Genomic DNA, 23,540 nt, shown 5'->3' on the forward strand with positions numbered 1-23,540 from the left:
TTAAAACAAATAGTTAAATTTTTTGAATGAACAATTTTTGAACATATATGTGTGAACAGGACTAATTTATTCTATGTAGTATGAACTCTCCATTAAGGCTTTACAGAATATGCAGTACACCGCTGAAGAGCTGCTTGAGTACCGTCCTGCCTAAAAGATTTTTGCAACCGCAAATAGCAGTCGCACAAACTCCTGAAGGGTTACGGGATGCTACCAGAGACCCACGGCAATGTTTTCCCTTGATATTCGTGCTGAACTCAATCGATGAACAAAAACTCATACCGAAGTTCCACGGCTGCTTTTAAGGTTTTTCGGTATAATTTATACTGCCCCTCACTCAAAAGCTCTCTGAAGGATAGGGTTTAAGCCACTTGCGGATTAAATTTCGCATCTAAGGTAGTGTTGAATGATTACACGATTGAAGAAATACACAAAATGACAAAGTCCCTCAGAAAAGTTCTTCCAAGGCGTGTTGCTGCAAGACGTCAGCTGGAAGTCCTGATTCTTTCGACTAGATCAGACGAATTTGAGTGGATGAATGTAAAGGGCGTAGATATGCGCTAAACATTAATCGACGGCACATCAGCGACTTCTGAAGCATATCCGATTGCAGCAATTGAAGATCATCTTCAAAATCCGTGAATCAATGACTTATAAGCTCGAAAATTTTCCTTTTATTTTTATTTGCTGAAATTCATTTGATAGCTTTAAATAAAAAGGTTGGAATGAATATTTAATTTTTTTGTTGTGAAGGGGGGGGGGGTTTGCTGTGACGTGACGTACTTTCTCAGGGGGGGTCACGAATGTGTGACGAAATGTGACAAGGGGGGGAGGGGGGGTCGATTTTGGTCAAAATTTGCGTGACGTACTAAATGGATGTCGCCTAACCAGGGGTGTGAAATTGTCAAAATTTTGCGGACTAAACATCTATGGATGCGACAATTTGGAACCAGCCAGCGTATCGAAAATAACGGCTAATAATAGTTAAATCATAGCTAAAAGGCTGTGTTTAACTGCTTTCGAATTAGTTTCAGTTGTTTTAAAACGAATCAACCTTCCTACTCGCAACGACCTACTTCCAGTACCAAAGGTACCAAAACCGATGAGTGGGGCAAGGACAATGTATCTGATTTGACAGCCACACCACCCCGCTGGTTGTAACGCGGTTATCTCCTCGGTTATCTCCAAAACTTTTTTCCAAGCTTTTTTCGCTTTTTTCGCTTTTACGCTTATTGAAAACCCCTTGGCTTATTCGGTCCTTTCGGTATTTTCGCCCGCTTTTGCCTTTTTTTATTTTCCATCCCGAAATCTGACTGCAAGGTTGGCATCGCTGGGTTCGATATATGTGTCAATGAGATGCAAACAGGTGTGTATACGAACTGGAATATATTTTGGCATCAAGTTATCAAAAGTGCCTAATTGTTAAATGTATAAACAATAACCTCGCCGCCAAAGCAAGTCAGTGTATTAGCATTGTGATTTATCGTTGTTGGTGAATTTTTATTATCAAATTTATACTGCATTACACGAAACGAAACTATCGTTTCTTTACCTGAATGTGCCATATTGGACATGGGAACTATAGCTTGGGAACTGTGCTCTGTGCAGGAAGTGCACAGACACAATTGAATGTATTGTATCTATTGAGTGCTCGAATACGAGAATGCGTCATTGTATGTGTGTGATGCAAAGGAAGAGGTGTGTTGGAGTGTAGTTGCACAGCAGAACCGATATCTCGTCGGGCGATTACAAGTGCGGAAAAAGTGTGAAAAGTAGGGTTTTGCAGAGAATTTTTGCCCAGAAGGTAGCGAAATTATAAAAATTGTTACTGGATATGCGGTCAACATCGGTTCTCTGCACTTTCGGAGACGTCTAGTTCGGAAAAAGTGTCATTGAATTTGGCCTCTTGGTAGAAAGAAGCGAACATATAGGTGTAGAAGCGACATTCAACTACGGCGAAAAAAAAATATTTAAATTTGCTGTCCGCAAAGAGACATAAGAGGTTGAAAAAAATTGGCTGGTGAATGATATATATTTTTTAGTTATTAGGTGGTAGGAGCACCGGCCGTAAATATCGGGTTGTGTAGACCCGCGACGTTTTTCGGTCGGATCGGGAAGTGTTTGTCTTTCGTACGGTTAATCCACCGGATTGAGAAGCAAAAGAATTTATCCTTTAGTGTTGACCGTCGGCGAGTGACGGTCGCGGTAAGGGTCTACTGGTGAAATAGGATAGGGCGAAGAAGGCTGCCTTTTCAAGTGATTAGTTTTTCGTGATTAAGCAAAATAGTTTCTCGGTTTAATTTGTATAAGCATTTTTGCGGTTACTAAGCGGTATTTGAAGTCATTTTGGGTTTGGCAATCAATAATCGCCTTGCGAGTTGTAATCGATTTGAAGCGGAATGAAATGCCATCAGACTGCCAGAATAGTTTTTGTGTGACGGAATGATTGATTTAATTGCTGTACGCAGCAATAAATATAGGATATCTGTTATAAATTGTTAGAGGTAAGTTTTTTTGCATAAAATTTATTTTCCAATTATCCCTTTTCGGAACAAAAAATGACCGATTGACAGGCTACATGATAATATATAGCATGGGAGATGTGGAGAGATTTTCTTGGGTAACTCACCAATACAACAGCCAAATAGCTATCTATGAGTTTACTACTTTTGACAGTAAAGCACCTAAAAATGTGTAGGTAGGTTCCATTTAATAGGGGAGTTTGCATCCGTACAGCTGGTTTTACTATCGAATGCAGTTTTGGTTTCAATATTAATAAAAGATACTTGGCAGCTATCATCCAATGAGGGGGGCTCCATCATCATCATCAATCCACGTTTATTAAATGGTTGAGTACCATGTCAAAACTGTTGCCCAAGATTAATCAGGATTAACCTTGCTGTTGCCTGTTAGAATATCAAGTATATTAGTTAGGATTATTTGTCAAGTAAACAAAATTTGTGTACTCCATTTAATGGTGAATGATCAACTACTTAAAACCACAAAATAAAAAAAGTAAACAAAATCAATAGGTCGTTAAGAAAGTTTACCATTTGAAAATAAGTGATATACCGTTCTGATTCAAACTTCGAACACTTAAGCTATGCTGAAACTTTCTTCAAAGTAAAATGTTCGAAAAAATCTTTATTCTACCCCCATAAATGGTTTAATCACATGACAATTTATTTATTTCCGTGGGAAAATTTTAAAAATAACGATAAAATGTTATTTTATATTGAAAAACACTACAAAATTGAAACTCGGTTTTGATTCAAGCTTCGAACACTTTCATGGTCGACATTCAAAGCTCGAATATTTCAGTCTCAGACATCGAAAACTTGTATTACTTGGATTAGTATTAAAGTTTTTAGTGTCACTCAACTTAAATGGGTGAAATTATATTCTTTTTCTAAACACCGTCTTTTTAAATCCACCTAGTAGTGTGATTTAAGATTTTCACAATCATAATAATTAGATTCAATCCATACTTCTGTAGTCAATTGGTAATCTTTTCAAACTCCATGTACCACATCTAAAGCAAGTTAACTTTGTACAGCTTTACAATGCAGATAATTCATTATCCCGAAGGAAAACCCGGAAAAACTTGATATTAGGCCATTACAAATATTTTAAAAAGTTTTTGTCCCTCCGGTGTTGGGCCACTGAGGGGGGGGGGGGGGGTGAAAAAAAACAAAGTGAATTTTTTAATCGAGCAAAAAAAAATTTGGATTTTAGGCATTCTTATTTTAAGTTCAAACGTGAAAACCAAATCTATTCTTGCTTTTAATATATACGTTATTAATTTCCATGCAAAAATCTACGAAAAAGACAAAAACGAAAGATAATTTTTTTAGCCGATTTTCGGAAATTCCGTTGTTTGAATTTCCATTTCTATTTCATGCTAGAAACGTTAACTCAACTCGTATACTCATTTTTCAAGTTTTTCAGGCTGTAGAGCCCACAGACAATTGATTTTATAAAAAAAAATTACCTCATATCCTACAAATTATTTTTTTGCCCCCCGATTTTTCAAGCCAATTTCCAAGGGGGGGGTGACAAAAACTTTTAATATGATTTGCAATGGCCTTATTCATGTTTGTTCAAAGTTTGAATCAGTCCTTAAAATGTGATGCAAACTTCAAACACTTTAATTTATCTAATATCTTTGAAATTATGCAAGCAATATTGTATTTCAACTATATTTTAGTACTCTAATATCTTGGACTTATCTAATAATCGCGAAGTGGGAAAGTAAACGTTCTAAAATTCGTAAAATAATGCAAACAAAAAAACAGCTACTTTTGCACGAAACGCTAACCTAAGAGTATGCGAACTAAGTTAAAATCTGAGATCTCACTTTTTCCAGCGCCTGCTGATTTCTTACAAGTCCTACAGGTCAATGTCATACCTCACCGGATAGAGGACATTCTAACGAACACGATGTTGTACAATAAGCATTATATTTTATTTATTTATTTACTATTTGATGGGGCTTTCAACCGTTATTTGGTTCGCCCCAAATCATATTTTACCATATTGGCGATTATTAACGAGCATTTTTTGCTGAAGTGTTCGAAGTTTGAATCAGAACGGTACATATACATACATACACATATAAATATACATATTTTTGAAGCGTATGATACGCTAAACATAATGCTAATGGTAGAACCCGTAGAACCACATAGAAATTTTGCAAAAAAAGATGAATTTGAGTTGAAAAAACTAACTTATTAGAAAATAATAATTCAATAGTAAAACAAGGTTAATCAAGAGAGGTTTTCAGATGTACAAATTTGTTTATCAATCCTGAGGGTGTTACCTTTGATGATCACGGAATTTGTTTACAAACAAAGTATAGAAAGATATTCCGTTTTTTCACCATTCACTTTCACATGCACTTGAAATAGAGGAATCACAATTTTCCTAACGTTCTCCTTTGCAGCGAATTCATTTCACTGCCCTTTTACCGCACAAACCCTTATATGTAATCCTAACGTTCGCGAATGAAATTTTTTCGGACTGGAAAATTTTAAAAGGAGAAACAAAGTCGATGGTCGCTAACCATTCTGTACGCGCACTGCTGCTCTGTACACTGCCAAAACCATATCACCTGTCTCTATTCACCTTGGAGTAAACAACCAATTAACCGTTGGACAATCGACACTCTGTTGCGTAAAAATTCAAGCGAATAAGTATAAAATAATGAATCCAGAAAAAATCACTTTTAATGATTCCATGATTCTATAACCCTTTAAGCACGATGGGTTTTAGTTACGATATTTTTGGTTTTTGGATCAATATGAATTTTTTTTATCTCGAGATACCAAAAGCAGTGTTTTGGCAACCCAACCAGGAAAACCGGGAAAACCAGGAAAAGACCAGGAATTTTATTTCACCAGGAAAAACCGGGAAAAAACCAGGAATTTTTTATCCAAAACCAGGAAAAAGTTCTGTTGCTTGCTGACGACTTATGCGTCCATGTCTGCTAGTTCTGCAGAACAAAATGTTTGATTTCCCAAATAATGGCAGTAATCCGCCATGGCTTTGATCTGTCGCCAGGAGCGTTTCGAATCAATAGTCTGAATACAGTCGACTAGGCTACACCGTACCACGCAAAATACTTCTGGATCAAGGCGGCAACTTCTGACAGGTATTTTGTACGTCACGCTTTACCGGAAAGTTGATTTTCACCAGCTCCTTCTGCTGCTCCTTCTGAGTCCTACTGGTCAGACGTGGCCGGACTCGACAGAGGCTTCCGCATAAAGATATCCATTTTGATACTTCTTATGCCGTTTGACCGGTTGCTCCAACCTCCCGACAAAAAACATGGAACGAAGAGGCCGTCAGGTCATGCTCTCGGTCTTTCCTTTCAGTATCTGCTGCGTTTTACGGTCGCGCAGCATCGTAAGCTGGTCGAAATTAGGCGACGCTCTCGCCATTATCCAGAAGTTAGAGGATGTCGTAAATGTCGGATACACTATATCGGGTGGAACTGGCGCGCTACGAAGAAAGCATCGAGCGTAATGGCTTCACTGTTTACGCCATAACGGCTGCAAAGCAACTTATTCTGAGATCGCTGAATATCACATACTGGCTGGGAAACAGTGGTGGCTGGAAAGTGCGTATGTAGTCTACATTCGAGTTCTGATCAGCTAACAAATCTTGAACTAGTTGGCATCCGTTGCGAAATCCAGAGTGGTTTGTGTGTTTTGGGCGACTTCAGAATACTTCTACGTAGAATGAATCGACTGCTGGCAAGATTTACATATGTGCTGTTGATTTGGATACGAGATACGAGTTCGTTCATCATCATTAAATAAAATGTAATCGGTTTCCGGATCACCTCACGTGATACGTGTACCGTTCATCCTTCCTTTTAAGATACTTAGATCGCACAACGTACAACGTAGTCGTAGTACGCTACTTGGATCATCTGTTCCGCGTCATGGTTCTCGGCATAACCACGAGCCATGCCCAAGCTGAGCGTTTCGATATGGATATGATCCATCTTCGGCTGTAAGTCACGTGCTCGTCGGTCATACCGGACTTTTCCTCCTAGATCGAACGATAATGAATCTCAGCCAATGTTCCAACTTTGACTGGAACAGTGTTATTCCTAAATATTGTTTTTCAAGCAGTAAGAGTAGGAATTGAGCGTCATTAGTCTGCAATAATCGAAATATCCCATGCTTAACTTCAATTATGGGTTTGTGCAGCACAAATTGTACTAACGTAAGAACTGATATAAATCTTATGCAAGACACTTTACTTTGTGTTCTTACAATTAGTATAATCTACCTTTTTGGCGCCCGGTGTCGGGTGAGTTGTTACCCATCTATGAGGCTGAGTCAAACAAACTATATTAATAAGAGCAGCTACAAACTTACTAAATTTTTAAATTTAAACACATTTAAATATGACGATTTTCGCCTGCATGAGCCCCTGAGACGAAGGAAAAATGTCACTACAATACTGCTACAGAAAGATGCAACGAATCAGCATGCCGTTCTACCCGAAATCCACCAATCCGATTAAGCAACGCCTTAAACGACATGGGTATCACGTAGTGTACAAAAGTAATAATACACTACGACTACAGGATCTACTTTGTAACGCGATAGATAAGATCCCCGCCGAGGAAAAATCGAGAATTTACCGAGATTGCCCCGCGATATATATATTAGCCAAACTTGTGGAAAAATTAAAGTCTGCGTGAAGGAACATAAAGCCGCAACCGAAAATAAATGTACGAACCACTCCAGTTTGGCAATGCATGCCATTAGTAGTGACCATGTGATAAACTGGATAAACTGGTGGAGACTCTCACACAGCACTGGAACCCATCTATCGTATCCATGATTCTTCTAGTAAGCTTACCCGGAAACTTGTTTTCGTCCAGAATTTTCCATAGCTCTTGTAGGTTCACACTATCATGTGCGGCTTTGAAATCAATGAACAGGTGATGCGTGGGGACTCGGAATTCGCCGAATTACGAATTCGGCCTAAAAGCGTAGGCCGAAACGTAATCAACTGAGTTTTGATATTTCACCGATCGTGATCAATTTGAATACATTCACATAAGTGCACGGTGATTAAAACCAAATCATATAAATAGGTTTTTAGAAAAATTTCTGATCGATTGATGCAAACATCTCTAAAATCCATTAAAAATGGCTGAGTTACTTTTCGTTACATGCTCATTTCTCGAACTCCTAAATTGCACTTCAATATAGAAAACAAAAACGTAGTTCTACGTTAACAATCGAGATGTACTATTTTTTCCAAAAAACGATCTGATTTTCTCGGATAACGTCTGTTTTAAAAGCGCATAATTAATAAATACTCGGGTAATCGTTCAAATTGTGACAATGAGAGATTCTCTTCGTCTCTCCTCTCTGCCGCTTTTTACGGCCATACTAATGCATTTTAATAGGGCTGTCGGTATTGAGCCCTTTTGGTGAAAACCGGTATTTCGGTATTGGTGTAGAAAATACCGGTAACACCGGTAAAATACCGGTATTGGCAGATTATTCGGAATCAATAGAAATGTTGGTGTTTTACAGTAAATTTCTTTATTTTTCAAACTTTAGTTTCAATATTACTGTTTATATATTTTGCTTAACATTTTATCTCTCGGATAACGGATTTTGTGGTCAATGCTTCCAACAATTGAAAAAAATTCCGCGTCCATCGAAGTCTGACGAACGGCTCTAAGCGCATCAGGAATTTTCCGCAATGATCCCCATATTCTGATTTCGTTTCCTAATCTGTTATTTGCGAGTATCAAATAATTTTGTGGCCTTGAATATCAAGTTGTTCAAAACTAAATTGAAACGCGACGTCTGGCTCATACAATGAAATGTTTTACAGCAGAGATGCTTCACTGTAGGCTGACCAGACGTCCGGGATTTTACGGGACTGTCCGGATTTGGATAGTTTGTCCCGGATTGTCAAGCGTCCTGGAAAGTGCCCCGCATTGATTTATTATTTTATCGTGCTATTTGAACGTTGAAACGCTCAGAAAAACGCTACATATGAGTTCTAGGAGCTTTTCAAGAAATTCTTTTTACGAAATATTGTTGAAACACTGCAACCTAAAGATTTATGTAATTTTGTATTAATTTGCCTTCAAATAAATAAAGATCGAATCCCGGCTCTATGCTGCCGACGACGACGATGTCCCACCGTCGGAGTTAGTCGTCTCCATTCAACTCAATTTCTCTTGTCGCAAAACGCTTCCGCCATCGAGCCATCTTCTACGTTGTGCCCCTCTGTTCTTGGTGCCGGTGGGGTTGTTGAAGAGAACCGTTTTCGTGGCACTGTCTCCCGGTATCCTTACCAGGTGTCTGGGTCATCATAGCCTACCGGCTTTTACCAAATGTACTATAGAAATCTCTCCAAGCAGTGCCTGTAGTTCGTGATTCATACGCTTCCGCCGCTCTCCGCTTTCAGTTTGTACTCTACCAAATACCGTCCGTCGCATCTTCCGTTTGAATACGGCAAGACCGCGAATATCCTCCGTGAGCATCGTCACAGTTTCAAGCCTATAAAGAATTACCCGTCTAATGAGGCTACAAAGGCTTATGCATCTTGATCGTGGCGTTTTGCGAAGGGCAAAGTAAATCGCATTTCCCACTTGAATGCTCCGCCGGATCTCTATACTATTATTGTTGTCCGCGGTCACGAATGATCCCAACTAGCACTTCTAGTTCGTAGCCGTCAACGGTTATCGTCCATGGAAGGCATGCGTTGGTCTTCATTGAGGCTTTCGTGTATTTGGTCTTCGACGCATTTATTTTTAACCTAATCCTCCTAGACTCCGCTGTTGATCCGGCGTAAATTGCCTCCGCCGTCCCGTATTCATCCAGTAAGATCTGGTCACTTAACTTTACTGTGCGTAAAACGGGTTCAAGAAGTTCAATTATTTCACCCTCTTCATTGCTAGTAGTCGAAGAATTTCTTCAGCATTAACACCAAATTGTTTTTCTATGAGTTTTACAATCTTTCATCAAACTTAGTTCTCTTCGATACTTGAGGAGACATATTATCGTAGAAAAATTTTAAAGGAGTTGGGAAAAACCAGAACATTAGAAAATACCGGAAATACCGGTTTTTTATCTTTCCAAAACCGGTATTTCGGTATCCAAAAATTGGTCGGTATTACCGGTTTCGGTACTACCGGTACTACCGGTTAAACAGCCCTAATTTTAACCAGTGTTGGGCACAATTCCGCTATTTCGCTAAATCGCTAGTTAGCGACGCTAAATTCTGGTTAACTAGTTAGCGTTTTCGCTAAATTGGAAGTACGTTGGCTTCGCTAAAAATAAACCTTTAAAATCGCTAACCCCTAAATCGCTAAAGCTGCATGAAAATTGTGAAATCATTCAAACTTTCCCTCGCCGGTTTTATATTGCATTGGTCAGAAATAATCATAGGCGGGACTTGCGTTCATTTCTAAAGGGGGCTATAGCCACCAGCATTTTTTCGACCATTTTATTTGGTCGGCCAGGTTCATTTTTCTAGGGGGGTGGAGGGTACTTAGCCCCCCCCCCTTCAGGCCGCCAATGGAAATAATGTCACATATTAACAAGTTTGTATACGGTTGAATCACCAAAATAATAGTATTACTGTCTGGTGAATGACAGAGGAAGTATCATGATATATCGAGAGTTCCACTCATCTTTTCCAGACAAGTCGAATTCAAACGAATTCTAATTGTATCGAAATTTGATTTCCGGCAATAATAACATAAGAAATAGACACTGATAGAGCATGCAATATGCAACGTATGCATTACAAAAATAAACAAAATACGCACGGCGATGAAAATAACTCCAAAAGGTTTCCTTAACGGGAAACTAGCAGTCATTAACTTTTCGTCGGAAAGCCCAATTTTGGAAGCAGTTTTTGGTCCCAAAAGCGGGGTTGTGTTTATAGAAATGTATTCACTGTATTTTTCTTGCCAATCTAGATACAGCAAATATATATTTACATGAGCAGAATTTTTGTTGGTTGTTGTTGTTGATTTTGGTTAAAATTTGCGTGACGTACTAAATGGATGTCGCCATATACTATATATACTTTATTATTAAATAAAGCTTCCTCATGATCCTTATTGTCAAATTATTTCTGTACACAATCAATTTCTACGATTGGCGGTACACTCAAGTCTTTTTTTGCACGGTTTGTTTTATTCGATTACTCGAAAACTGTGCTGCTAAGGAACTATTTACAATCTACGTGAGGAATGTCGAGCTACTCCCATATGTATTGAGAAATAAATGAATGGTTTCTAAGTTACCCCGTTCTTAATACTCAAAAATCAGAGGGGTTGTGTACAAGACACGACCGCATATATAGGAGACGCAAGACTACGTAAGTCTCTTTGTAGTGATAGGAGCATGTATTCATGCTTGTAATCATTCGATTCTTCATGTATATATGCTATATGCAACATATATACATGCTACATGCGTTGTATGTAACATTTATCAAAGTAGTAACATTGCATACGTTCAATTCTCAAAAGATTGTGCATTTGAAAACAATTTAACAAAATCAAGAACACAAACTATTACTTTCCTGCTACCTTACTGAAATTAAAGATTGTTTTTATTACCCATGGTTCCCCACGTTGAAGGGATTTTACCAATTCAATCCTATTTTATCAACAGCACATCTTTTCAATGCACTTCTAATGAAACTAGCAGTCATTGACTTTTCGTCGGAAAACCCAATTTCGGAAGCAGCTTTTCGGCCCAAAAGCGGGATTGTCTTTATAAAATTATAATTATTATAATATACTGCACTTATACTTATACTTATTATAATATACTGCATTCTTCTTGCCAATCTGAACACAGCGAATATATTTTCATGAACCGAATTTTTGTTTCAAACAAAAAAACTGCTTTTGAAATTGGCAGAATCGATGATGACTAATTTCACCTTCATACAGAGTCGTATTATAACCGAACACTACAGCTGTAGCACATTTTTCCAACACAGATATCAAATTCGCCGAGGTTTATTCGTCTCGCAGTAAATAATTTGCGATCTGTTGGGACGACGAACTTGTGTCATTTTTTCTGGCACACTTCCCTAACACAGACATCAAATTGGACTAGGTTCGTAAGAAATCTGTTGGCACGAGGGGGCTTTGTCACTCTTTCTGGCGTACTTCCCAAGCAAGGACATCAAAATGGTCTAGGTTTAACTGCGATGTTAAGAAATCTTGTTGAAATGAGGAACTTGGTCACTTGTTTTGACTTACTTCCCAAGCACAGATATCAAATTGGTATAGGCTTAGATCATCCTAAAGACTCTTCCAACCAATCACGAAGCGACAATTCTGGTAAAACATAGGTTCATCATTTTCAGTTTTTCAATAGTTTAACATCAATAATCCATACTTTTCTTCTTTTGGGTCAATTCTTAGAAGATTTTCCGATCGATTGGTGTAAGAATAGTGAAAATCGATAGGAAAACCGCTGAGCTATTAGCGCTCAAAACCTTTCATTTTTCGTGACGCTCGCATTTTTCGATTTTTTGGAATGACACCCTATCTCAAAACTTGCCGTAAGACGTAGTCCTACGTCAAAAACTAAACCGTGTAAAAATAGTACTTGAGTGTACATAGGTGGGATCATCACCAGTTGGCTGGGTAATCGCATGAAAAATTACTAAAATCAGTTAATTTTTTATGCATACATTATTAGCATTAGCATTAGCATATGAGGTTTCACAAATCGTAGATGGCTATATAATCGCATTATATACCTGGTTACGTCCGAACAACCGCAGAGGAAGTGGGTAGGCAAACAATAAGGATCATGAGGAAGCTTTATTTAATAATAAAGTATATATAGTATATATGGGCAAAAGTAGAACAATCTCACCAGCAATCCTTCGAGTGAAATATAATTTAAGTTTTTCTTCTATCCATGTGCATTATTTAACCGTTATGTGTGCAACAGGGTACCCGGGTACCTTTTCAGTTTTAAAATAGTTATAACCCATTCAATTTAAAACATACGTTTTTGAAATTTTGCGACATCGTAAAACTCGTTGATCTTAAGTAATTGAGGTTTTTTTGGTGCATATCCATAAAGGGGATTAGCAATGAGAGGCCCTTGAATTTTTTTATTACGTAGGAGGGCGACAAGGGTACCCGGGTACCCATGATTTGCTATGTTCATAACTTTGGCTATCTTGAACCGATTTGGCTGAAACCAGTGGCATTTGATTCGTACATTTATCTAGTTTTGATTAGATAAAGCATGTAAAGCAAATGACATGTAGTTCCCGGAAATCGGTAATTCCGGAGCAACGTCCGGTAAAACGTTGGAAGCCGCTTGTTTTGAAAGAATATCAGCCTTCAGTAAAGCTATTAGTTTTGAACTTGACATTGTGGACCCTTTTTTCATCTTATATAAATTGGTGACTTTAGATCGCATTGGCCATTCCAGAATTAGGTCCCTGTAGGGTTACAGATGGCCAGTTGGGTGCCTAATCCAATATTAGGGTTGGTTTAGCGGATCTTTTAGATGTTTTGAACGGATATGGCCAGTTTAGTACTGATTAATAAATTCGGAATTGGTTCCAAATGTATAACGGATGGTTCTACGTTTTAAACTGTTCTGATAATGCTAAGCATTATCTTGAATCCTGCGGTATCATCTGTGACCCCGTAGAAACCATTTTCGAAATAACCAATCAAAATACAACGAGATGTAAAAAATATCACCTACCGAACTAATTCCAAGAACTTTGATACCCATATTGCTAGGTTTTACCTCCAATCCTAGACTGGCCACCCATGACCCCACAGGAACCTACTTCGGAATGACCAACCTGATTCATCTCATTATATGAAATAGTTCATTGTATGAATTTTTAGAGTTTATTTTTATATCCGCATGACAGATTTTCCTGCAATTCAACCAGTTCTCTACCTCACAGCGGACACTCTGTCGGAATTCCGGATTTTCGGGCCCCGTATGTCTTTTAATGGCCAAATAGCCAAGGAATTCAAAACTAGATAAATTAACGAATCAAACGACACCTATTTCATCAAAATCGTTTTAAAATTATTGATGTTATAACAATATCAATTTTGGGTATACGGGTACCCTTGTCGCCCTGCTAAAGGTGTTATTTTTGTCGCACACATAACGGTTAAACTTGTTACGGCCAAAGTTTTCTTTGTACAGTAGGGGATGCTTGATGCGCTAAAATGAAACAAATAATTAAAATAACATATTGGACTTACCTGCTACCAAGGCCGTGTGGCTCAACCGGCTGCCCAAAATCTCGGTTTTGAGATCAGGCATCTGGGAACCACGCAGCATTTGGACCTCCCAGCTTAGCTACTCAATAGAGTATTAACGGGTATGACCGCGTAGAGGCACTAGGTAGGAGCTTGGGCTGGCAAAAGCTATTAAAAGGTCGCTTTCTTGTTTGCCTTCCCCATTTCATGCCCAACTGTTTTATTCATACGGCCTACCCAACAAACATTTTTGTTTAAGCAGGGTGGCAACTGGATACGAAAAACCAAATTCCCTGATTTTTCCAGGTTTTTCCCGGTGTTTAATAAAATTCTAGGTTTCATACTGCGATATAATTTTTAACTGAAAATGTGTTTCGATCATTGATATATGAATTGTTTATCAATCTACGAGGTATTGAGAAAAATTTCCCCACCTACTCTATTTCCCTAGGCGAATTCTTCAATCACTTACTCTTATTCTGCCGACCAGCAAATTACACTCCTCCCGTGAGTTCCTTATCTGTTCTTTTTCCCGCGCAAGTTTATTCCCAAACTCAGACGCAAGCGGAGTTTTAGTGCTCATTGCAGCTAGCTCTCGAACCCGCCGTGGCGCTTTTCCTGCCAGCCACGCGGAAATGTTCATATGTTTAATTTTTATTCTCCGAGCCATAAGCCATGCAAAAAAGCAGTTTAATTGAGCTAATTTTTAATTTCGCTTTACCACTGGTGGCTGTTCTACTTTCTGACCAACACGGCTTATTTCACTTTGCATGGTTTGATCGGGATTTACTCTTCCGGATCCAAGCTAGAGCCAAAAATTCGTAACGTGGAAGGTAGGGTCGCTATACCCGTATTACGGTAACAACTTCTAACATTCAACTGTATGGCAAGTTTATGCACTGCCGTGAGTCAGTGGAATTTCTCCAACATTTTTCTCGAAAACCAAATTTCGCTGCGGTGCCACTGGCACTTACTTCGATGTTGTGCGAATTGTGTCACATGCCGCAAAATGTCCGTCCTGAAACTTCAATGTCATTCGATTCGACATTGAATAACGCCAAACGAAACGCGCAAAGTGAGTGCAAACCACATTTGTTATATCCCTTCACTTGCCACGCAGAATAAGGTCCTTTGCAAAACACTGAGCTAATTATCGATAACCCAATCTATTGTACTTCTTTATCTATTTCTAAGTGTTCTTGACTACTCAATGAATCGATCATTGGGGTTGTTTGAAAAATTCCCTGATTTTGTTAAAAATTCCCTGATTATTCCAGGTTTTTCCAGGTAATTTCAAATTCCCTGACAATTCCAGGTTTTCCAGGTTTTTCCAGGTAGTTGCCACCCTGTTAAGAGTAGCTTATTCAACTATTGTATAACTGAAATCAATGGAATTAGCGTTTGATAAACTACTATACAACAAACATGTTCCTTGGGTATTATGCCAGAAAATTATGAATTATCGACAGTTATTTGCGTTATATATACCGTGAAAGCACCAGTTGTTATGAAAATGCAAGAAAATTTTCTCAGAAATGTAGAAAAAATATCAGTTGGAGAAAGTTTTTCATAAAATTTTCGACGACAGTTAAACACTAAAGAAAAATCAGTAAAACCTTGTTCTAATTCTTAGATTATTGTTTGTTAAAAAAAAATTTTCCTTACAAAAACTTTTTAAAGTTCTAAATTAGACTATAATCAGTGTATGGTAGCATAAAAAAATCTAAGATTTATGAGGTTTTTCCTGGAACCTGCCAAATGGTTAGGTTGGTTACCAGAGGATTAATAATGTCCGATTTGATTGAAAATTTTGCATATTTACAAGCTTGGATGTGTGAAGCTTCTAAGTGTTATAATGAATGAAACATTTAAAATAAAGTGAACACAGATTTATCCGCCACAGACATTTAATGTATTCATACAGTCAACCAAAAAAATATTCGGACAGCAGCGCATAAAATTTTCTTTAAGTAATTCTGCACAGCATTTTTGCAAAGAATGGTAACACATACTTTTTAAAACAATGTTTAACTAAAGCATATTTAGATGCACAACAAAAATTCGGGGAAAAGCTTTCCGTTTTGAAGATAGGGTACATATAGTTTGAATTGCTCAAAAATGCAGCCAAAAAAGTATTCGGACAGTTAACTATTAGTTGAAACAAATGTCCTTTCTCGCTCAACTACTACCTTGTAGGACCATTTACATTCTTGATGACCTGTTTTAATCTGTTGGGGATAAAATTAATAATTTTTCAAATATCCCTCTGTGAATTGCTGACCATTTCTTTACAAGAGCTCGGTTTAAGTCATTGTGATAAGAAATCGAATGATTTCTCATTTAGAAATGAAATTATCTAAAAAGATGTTCAAAAGGGTTCAAATCTAGACTGAATACTGATGTTTCGATAGCTCTAGGACAATTGTATGGTGCCTACCGCTTACAATTATCGCAGTATGTTTAGATTCAACATCCCGGTACAATATGTATGTACCGCACAATTACAATTTTGCTTTAATTTCACCTAAAATTGTTCAGATAATTGAGTTTACACTTAATTCTATCCAAAAATATATATCTTTGCTACCTCGGAGCTTTCCATGCATCCCAACATCATTTGCATCTAAATATGCTTAAGTTAAACATTGTTTTAAAAAATATGTGTTACCATTCTTTGCAAAATTCCTAAAAGAAAATGTTATGCGCTGCTGTCCGAATACTTTTTTGGTTGACTGTATTAAGCGCCATCAGCAGATTATATCTGATAACAATCATAAATTGTGTTGTAAATGATACTTACAACTATGATTTTACGTTCGCTTTTTGGTAGACGTGGAATATAACTATCAAAAACATGAAATTATATGAGTCATAGTCATAGCAAAAGAAGCTTTAAAAATAACAAACTAAATGCTATTATTGTATGACTGTGACCTTCAGAAAACAATGATTGTCTAAATATTCAGTTGAATGAAAAAATCGTGCTGGTTGTAATACTCAAGAGCACTGAATAGGAGCCCCAATTCACACGTTTCTTTTCCTACCATCTTGGGCAATCAAGAGGGGTTCACGATGAGTGCTGCTGCCTACAATTCTAGCTGTCAACAGAACGTCACTCAGGCAGGACACACCGTATCCACAGTGGGATCCCAACGAAAACAATAATAGGTTCTACATAGTGTAGAAACAAGCAACAATCTGAAAGGTGTAGTAGAACAAAACTACGCAAATTTCGTTCACACAGTGGCAACTGGCAACAGAATGCGACCGATGTATAGACTCGTGAAACGTGAACACTCGCGAACGGGGCCCACGGTATCGGTTTTTGACTGAACCAAAGAAGAAAGAATGGTACGGGAGGGAACGAGTTTTGAGCTTAGACGACCGCCACGACGTTGAGTGTGATGTGAATGCATAGCATATATACTGCTGTGCGCTCCGCCATTTTGATTTTTATTTACATATTTTTACGGAATGTTTTTCTCTATTTGTCCTGAGCGGTCGATTAATTTTCGTGTGAATACGGTGTGACGGAGCCAATTTTGTTTTGACCGTCTTCAGAACGTGTCGAGAAGGCATAAGTCGGACGTTTAATGTCCAGTACTTTTTTCTGGGTGATCTTCACCGGGGGCACTCAGCACTAGTCGTGAGAAACTGGTGGTGAAGCATATATTACATTAAAATGAATCGAGAGTGTCTATGTTGGCACTGTTGGTACGCAGGGTTCACAAAACCGGTCGGTCGGTTAATGTCTTGTTTAGTTAAGGAATAGATATTTAAAAATCTTGTCAACTTAATTATAGATGTTCCTGAGAAATAAAAAATATTTATTGTTGCAGTAGAAAGGCCAGGTCACACCGCTAAGTGGATTAATTCGGGTTGTGTTTTTGCTTAGGTCCAACCTAGATTCCCTCTAGTTCCAATCGTACGTCTGTCAAAACGTTTGTTTTTTTCGCTCAGACTGAGACTAGTTTTGCTCTGGATTATACTTTTTAGACGACGGGTTCGCTCTGGGTATTTTCACAGTTTCAAGCCGCTATAAACAATACACTGACAACCCGAAAACGTTTGTTTATTCTCCCGAAAATGTTTGTTTAGTCAGTGGTCCGGTTGGAACTAACCCAGGTTAAATAACAAAAATGCTATAAATGAACTCCATTATGTGCGGGTTTTTTATTTTATTCTCCAGTCTTCAACACAGGGGCAGTACAGACGTATTCTAGCTTAAACTAATTTCAATTTTGAAAGTCTGAAAACTACTAAAACCAAATATTACGTCCGACGTTTCGTACAATCCATCATTTGGATCTGAACCTTGAAGTTTTTTTAATTCAAAAAAACAATTTGCCAGTTTTCAATCAATCAGGTGGTTACCGGCTGTTACCGCTGGTACCGCTAACCCTGCTTGGTTGCAAACGGTTCTGGGAGTACATAGTGAGAAAAGCACGATGCAACCCTGACAGTGCGAGAGCGGAAGGCAAACGATTCAGAGCACGAATATGGGTGTCTGAGAGTTCCGTCCGTACGGTGGTGAGTGACGACAGTCTCGTAGAGACTGTATCCCAAGCAGCAGCACCAGTAGCAGGAATAAAAAATCGACTGTCTTTTTCTTGACGATTGCTCGGTCGTACGGTTAAATCCGGATTTCATGTAAAAATCCGGAGTACGCGATGCGTTCTCGGTTTTAATCAAGCAGTTTATTGGTACCGTAGTGTTGCTCCTGAAGCGGAAACTACCTGTGTGTGACCCGGTGACTGGGTGATATGGTGAAAGTGAGAAACTCCGGTTAGAAGCAGATAATTTTCGATTTGCGGAACGTGGCCAACTCCGACTGCGAGTAGAAGTAATTATCTTACGTTTATACCTAGTAATTCGGATGAGCAAAATCATAGTGGTGAATTGACAGATTAGATAGTAAAACTGTTAAAGTTGTTGGTGAATTGTCATCTTTTTGAAATCTGACTGGTGATGCAATTATGGACAATTTGAGCATTACTGGAGCCATTAGTTTCTGGATATTAGCCGTGCGAACAACTGGCAAAGGTTAGCTTCGGCATAAAACGAAGATATTCGTCGCAGTCATTCTGTCGGTAATGAATTTTCAAAAGCAGAAGACCTTGTCACCCCAGCGAAGGAATTTCTCGGGTTGATCCATTTTTTTGTCCGTCTCTCATCCTCCATTAGCAGTGTGTATCTCGTATTCTCGTATGATGTCTTACATCTGGCACTGGCAGTCTTATTTTGCTACGCGAGTTCTACAATGAGTCTTCTTCCTGCCTTGTATTTTTCATCGTCCCGTCAGTGGATGAAAAAAAAGATGAGAATTTACCTCAGTTTGACGTATGCTTTCAGTAGCATGAGTTCGCGGAACTCGCTCTTGACAGCGGCACTCTAGAGCGACTATTCTGTGGTACTATTTCCAAACGACGAAAGTGCAGTGTAAAAAAGATTTTGAATTAATTCAAAAAACTACGGTCAGCTAAAACCACTTCCAATGGTGGTGGTATGGAGCACGGGATACCGCATGTATTTGGAGCTCCGCAGTGTTGTTTATCATAAAGAATTAGAGCATAAAGGGTTAGTATTTTTTCTGATCTTTCAAGGCCGATACAGATAAAACCGAACGTCCTTGTCCAGTGGATCGCACATTGCTTACAACTGAATGTAAAATATTGACATTAAGTCAAGCCAGCACATGTAGCTCGAACGGCTCCGCCAATGTTGACAACGCATGTGAGAAATAATTTGATCTTACAAACAGGTTGTAGCAAACAAGTTGTTGAAACTGTAACTTTTAATATTTTCAATGAATTTACAGTTAAACGAAAATCATACAACCAAGTGTAATTCACCTGATAGCTCTTCAGTGTTAGAGGAACTCACGGCTACGGCCGCTCGTTTTCATCACTCTGGGCTGTGCATATTTCAAGTGTCATCGGTGGTATTTGTGTGAATTTTGCTGATATGCGGGTTATTCATTCCCACATTCAGCACTGTATTGGTAAACAAAGGTTATTTCTGCGATGACAGCACAGTACTTCTAGTAAACATTGGCCTCTACAGACGTTAGGCCAGCCAAAGATGTTGCAGGTTTCGCTCGTGGACAAGCAAGCAACAACACTAACACCAATCCAAGTCCGTCTTATTTTGCTTAATCTAGAAATAGTAAAAAACAACGGTAAACGTCAATTCCATCTTACTGTGTTCGAACTTATACTTATGCAATCAACCAGTGAAACAATCTAGTGAAAAGGTTCTGATTGATTTTTCCATACATATTACATGGACTGTTTACAAAAATAGTGCTTAGTGCTGTCGCTTTGAAACTTAACAAATTCGTTACAATTTGAGATTGGTCGACACTGATAGGATTAGTCGACCAACTTGTCAGTGAAGTGAGAAAATGGATACATAATGAAGGTGATCTAAACAAACAAAAAATACTACGTAGTGCACTATACAGATCTGTCAAAATATATGTGGTTTTACTATCTAAATGGAAATGCACTTTGATTCTGTTTCGTTGACTGTAAAGCAAATCAATTATGATACAGCAATCTTAAAGCATGTGCTGGCTCTTTAGTACACTGTCAAAACCAGCTTAAGCTAACAAAAGGGCGTATGTCGCAATGCAAAATAAACTATTGATTTTGTACAGTACATTGTTGATAATTCTAACATAGAATTACGTTTTCGTTTTCTACATTGGGGTGCACTTTAGAAGTACGAAAAAATAAACATGTAACGCAAAGTGGTGACGTTTTGCACCTTTATAACGCAACCATTTTTAATGGATTTTAAATATTTGCATCAATCAATCAGAAATTTTTCTATGCATTGTTTGAAGTAGTGGATTTAAAGGGGAATTTGTCCAATCACTCATGGAATAGGCATAAATAACAAGCACTGTCAATAAGACCATTGTAAATTATTTTTAAACTTTTTGTCTCCCTCCATCAAAATTGAGTTTAAGAATCGGGGGACAAAAAATTGTTGAAGCTGAGTGAATTTTTTTTTTGTATAAAATCAATTATCTGTGTTTTATAGCCTAAAAAACTCGAAAAACGAACGTACGGTGTGTCACGAAACGGCTTTTAGCACGAAACATAAATGATAGTTCGAAAAATGTAATTTCCGAAAGTTTCTTTCCATTTTGACACTATTTGGGTAGGTTTTTACCTGGAAAATATTATCGTATGTAGGAAAAACAAATATAGATTCGGTTTTCACGATCAAACTTCAAATAAAAATGCATAAAAATCTTAATTGTTGCGTGATCTTTGATTTTTGATTAATCTCAGTGTCATTGTCAATTGTCATCGTTTTTATGCAAATCATCTAAAGGTGCTATAAGTCACACAAAAATCTTCAAAATGCGATATCATCGCCCATCTCCAGATGATGTGCAACTGTGGTCTGGTGATTTAAACCTTAGTGAACCTGCCACAAAAGACGATCATTAAGACTGTCGCAGTGGCCTTTTAACCCAATGCCCTTCTGGCATACAAAAAAATCCTTAGTGGAACTACAAATTCTAAGAAACTGATACAAATGATATGCAAATTGATAAAAATGATTTTTCAATGCATTTACTACAATACAGTAAAGTTGGGTAACGAACTATTGAACATTTGAAAAACGTCAAGCATCGTTCAATTGCATCGTTATTTGTAGTTCTACGTCAACTACAGGCAAAAATCGCTTGGTTGTGTCAGAGTTAAACGCATATACCTTTTTTTTTGAAACGATGGTTTTAAAATTGATGGAGGGACGGTAGGGGAAAGTAATGAATTTTTTTTGGAAAGGAAGGGGAGAGGGGTAATAGGCATATATTTCGTTTGACTAGCACATAAACTATTTGTTTACTTGACAAAATAAATGAAATTAAATTACTCGCGACGATTTCGTCCACGACGGTTAAAATGCATCGCGTTCGAAAGGGTGGGAAATTTACAATATTCAAGGAATCTATTCCCATGCTTCAAACAAATGCACCAAATTTGGTAAATATTACCCAAATTACTGTTGTCATTGCTAATCTATTGAAATGATATTATGACTTTCCCGGTGGAAACGGTGCGAACAACCGCTTACTTTGTGGAACTTGATTTTCTAGCAACAATTTAACCTCCTTGGCAGGTTTAAGTGGCGTTTTTCGTGCAACTCTGAGTCGAGCAAAGTCTCGTAGCTGGCTGGCTGACTAGCTGGCGGGCGGCACGTGACATTGAAACCCCCGCAGGCGGCAACGACGACGAAACCGAGTAACCGAATGCGACCAAGGTGTATGTTTTAGTTTGTGTTTCGTTGTAAACGAGTGCATATCGTCGTTCCGTGCGTCAGGGCATGTGGTCCTATTTTGAACCGTTCCACTTCTCGCCAATGGCAGTGAACAGTGTTGTTCGAATGCAGTGGTTATCTTCGGACTGAAGTATAAGGTTTCACATTTACCACCAAAGAATAGTGTAGCAGTGCAGTGCTGACAGCAGTGGTAGCGAAGAAATGGCGAAAAAACATGGTTGGTTTGGTTTGACTTTCGTTCGCTACGCTACTACCACACAACTATTTGTACCGGCCTAACTGGCTGCTGGTATTGCCAATTCTCTCAACTGTTGACGGTTATGAGAAAGGCGAAAAGCAGCTCGACTATTTATTTGCTGCCGTAAATTTTGACTGCCGCTCGGTAAATGATAATTGAAATTAACGGAACTGTGTTCCACTGGTTGAGTAAGTGCAGCAGCAGATACCCAATCGGGTGATTCGAATGGTAGTCGAGTCCAAATGTTTGGATGCAATGTGGAAATGTGGAAATTTGGAAATCAGCGCTGAAGTGGCACTGTATTTTCCTACATGCCATTATTTGGTTGTTATTGAGTTGGCTAAATCCTGAAAGTTGGCTTGAGCTTCAGCTGTATTGATGTATGTATATATATATATTAGTAGCAATTTGAACATCATGGATGGCGTTTGTAAGCTGCATGTTTGTCTGATTGGATATTTATTTTCGTTGTTTTTTTAAGCTCAAAAAGTACCATATTTCTTTCATGCATACGCTACACTGATCCGAATGCTCTTTGTTTAATTGAAAAAATTTACTCCTTAATGAGGAAAAAACAGGAACGTTTCTCATACAACAAGTTTGTGAGTTCTGCCCGGACAAACCAAAAAGATTCGCACAGAATGTCTGGGATTCCTTGCATTGGAATCTTTTAGAGGAATTCTGCTTAAGATTCGTGCAGAATGATTTGCTTCTAGAACTAGGATCCTGTATGAGAATACAAAAGGCAAATACCCAGGATACCTATAGCTCGGTAAAGAAACTTCCTTTACTATGAAATAGGAATCCTCGTAATGCGTAGAATATTATAACCAATCAACCGTCAAAAACTGACGTGTGAAGCTTTTGGGTGCGCTGAAGAACTCGATAACTCGATGAAAGAACGCAAAATTTTTATTTAGCAAAAATTAACGGTACAGAGCTTTACTCTACTGGGGCCTGGGAGGATAAGTGTGTTCGAATCCAGTTATAGCTTAGTTGGATCCGCGGATCCCCCAGCTTGAATAAACGATTGCGATAGACAACTTGTTAAGCGTTGCTTCAATGATTCTTCCTCACCTCATCTTCTGCTCTTTCCCTTTCCTGACCGGTTCAATCCTATACACTCTTTGTCTCATTACTTTCTTCTACCGTTCCCTCCGTTAATTGTTAAAAAAAACTACCGTTTTTAAACCTTGGCTTTATGCCTGTCTTCATTTCAAGATCAAGACAACA

General features: G+C 38.2%; 1 protein-coding gene across 10 annotated transcripts in view; it reads left to right on the top strand.

Annotated features, from left to right (window-relative positions):
- Nucleotides 1-1,693: 1,693 nt before the first annotated feature.
- LOC128732765 (serine/threonine-protein phosphatase 2A 56 kDa regulatory subunit epsilon isoform) overlaps nt 1,694-23,540 on the top strand; it is a 111,691-nt gene continuing 89,844 nt past the window's right edge. For 2 of the 10 annotated variants that reach the window (XM_053826120.1, XM_053826124.1), the window contains exon 1: nt 18,336-18,614. The gene's annotated coding sequence lies outside the window, so the exon portion shown is untranslated. The other 8 variants (XM_053826126.1, XM_053826128.1, XM_053826130.1 and 5 more) reach the window with 8 other exon arrangements.

Source organism: Sabethes cyaneus, chromosome 1 (genome assembly GCF_943734655.1).
Source record: "Sabethes cyaneus chromosome 1, idSabCyanKW18_F2, whole genome shotgun sequence".
NCBI classification, from domain to species: Eukaryota; Metazoa; Arthropoda; class Insecta; order Diptera; family Culicidae; genus Sabethes; species Sabethes cyaneus.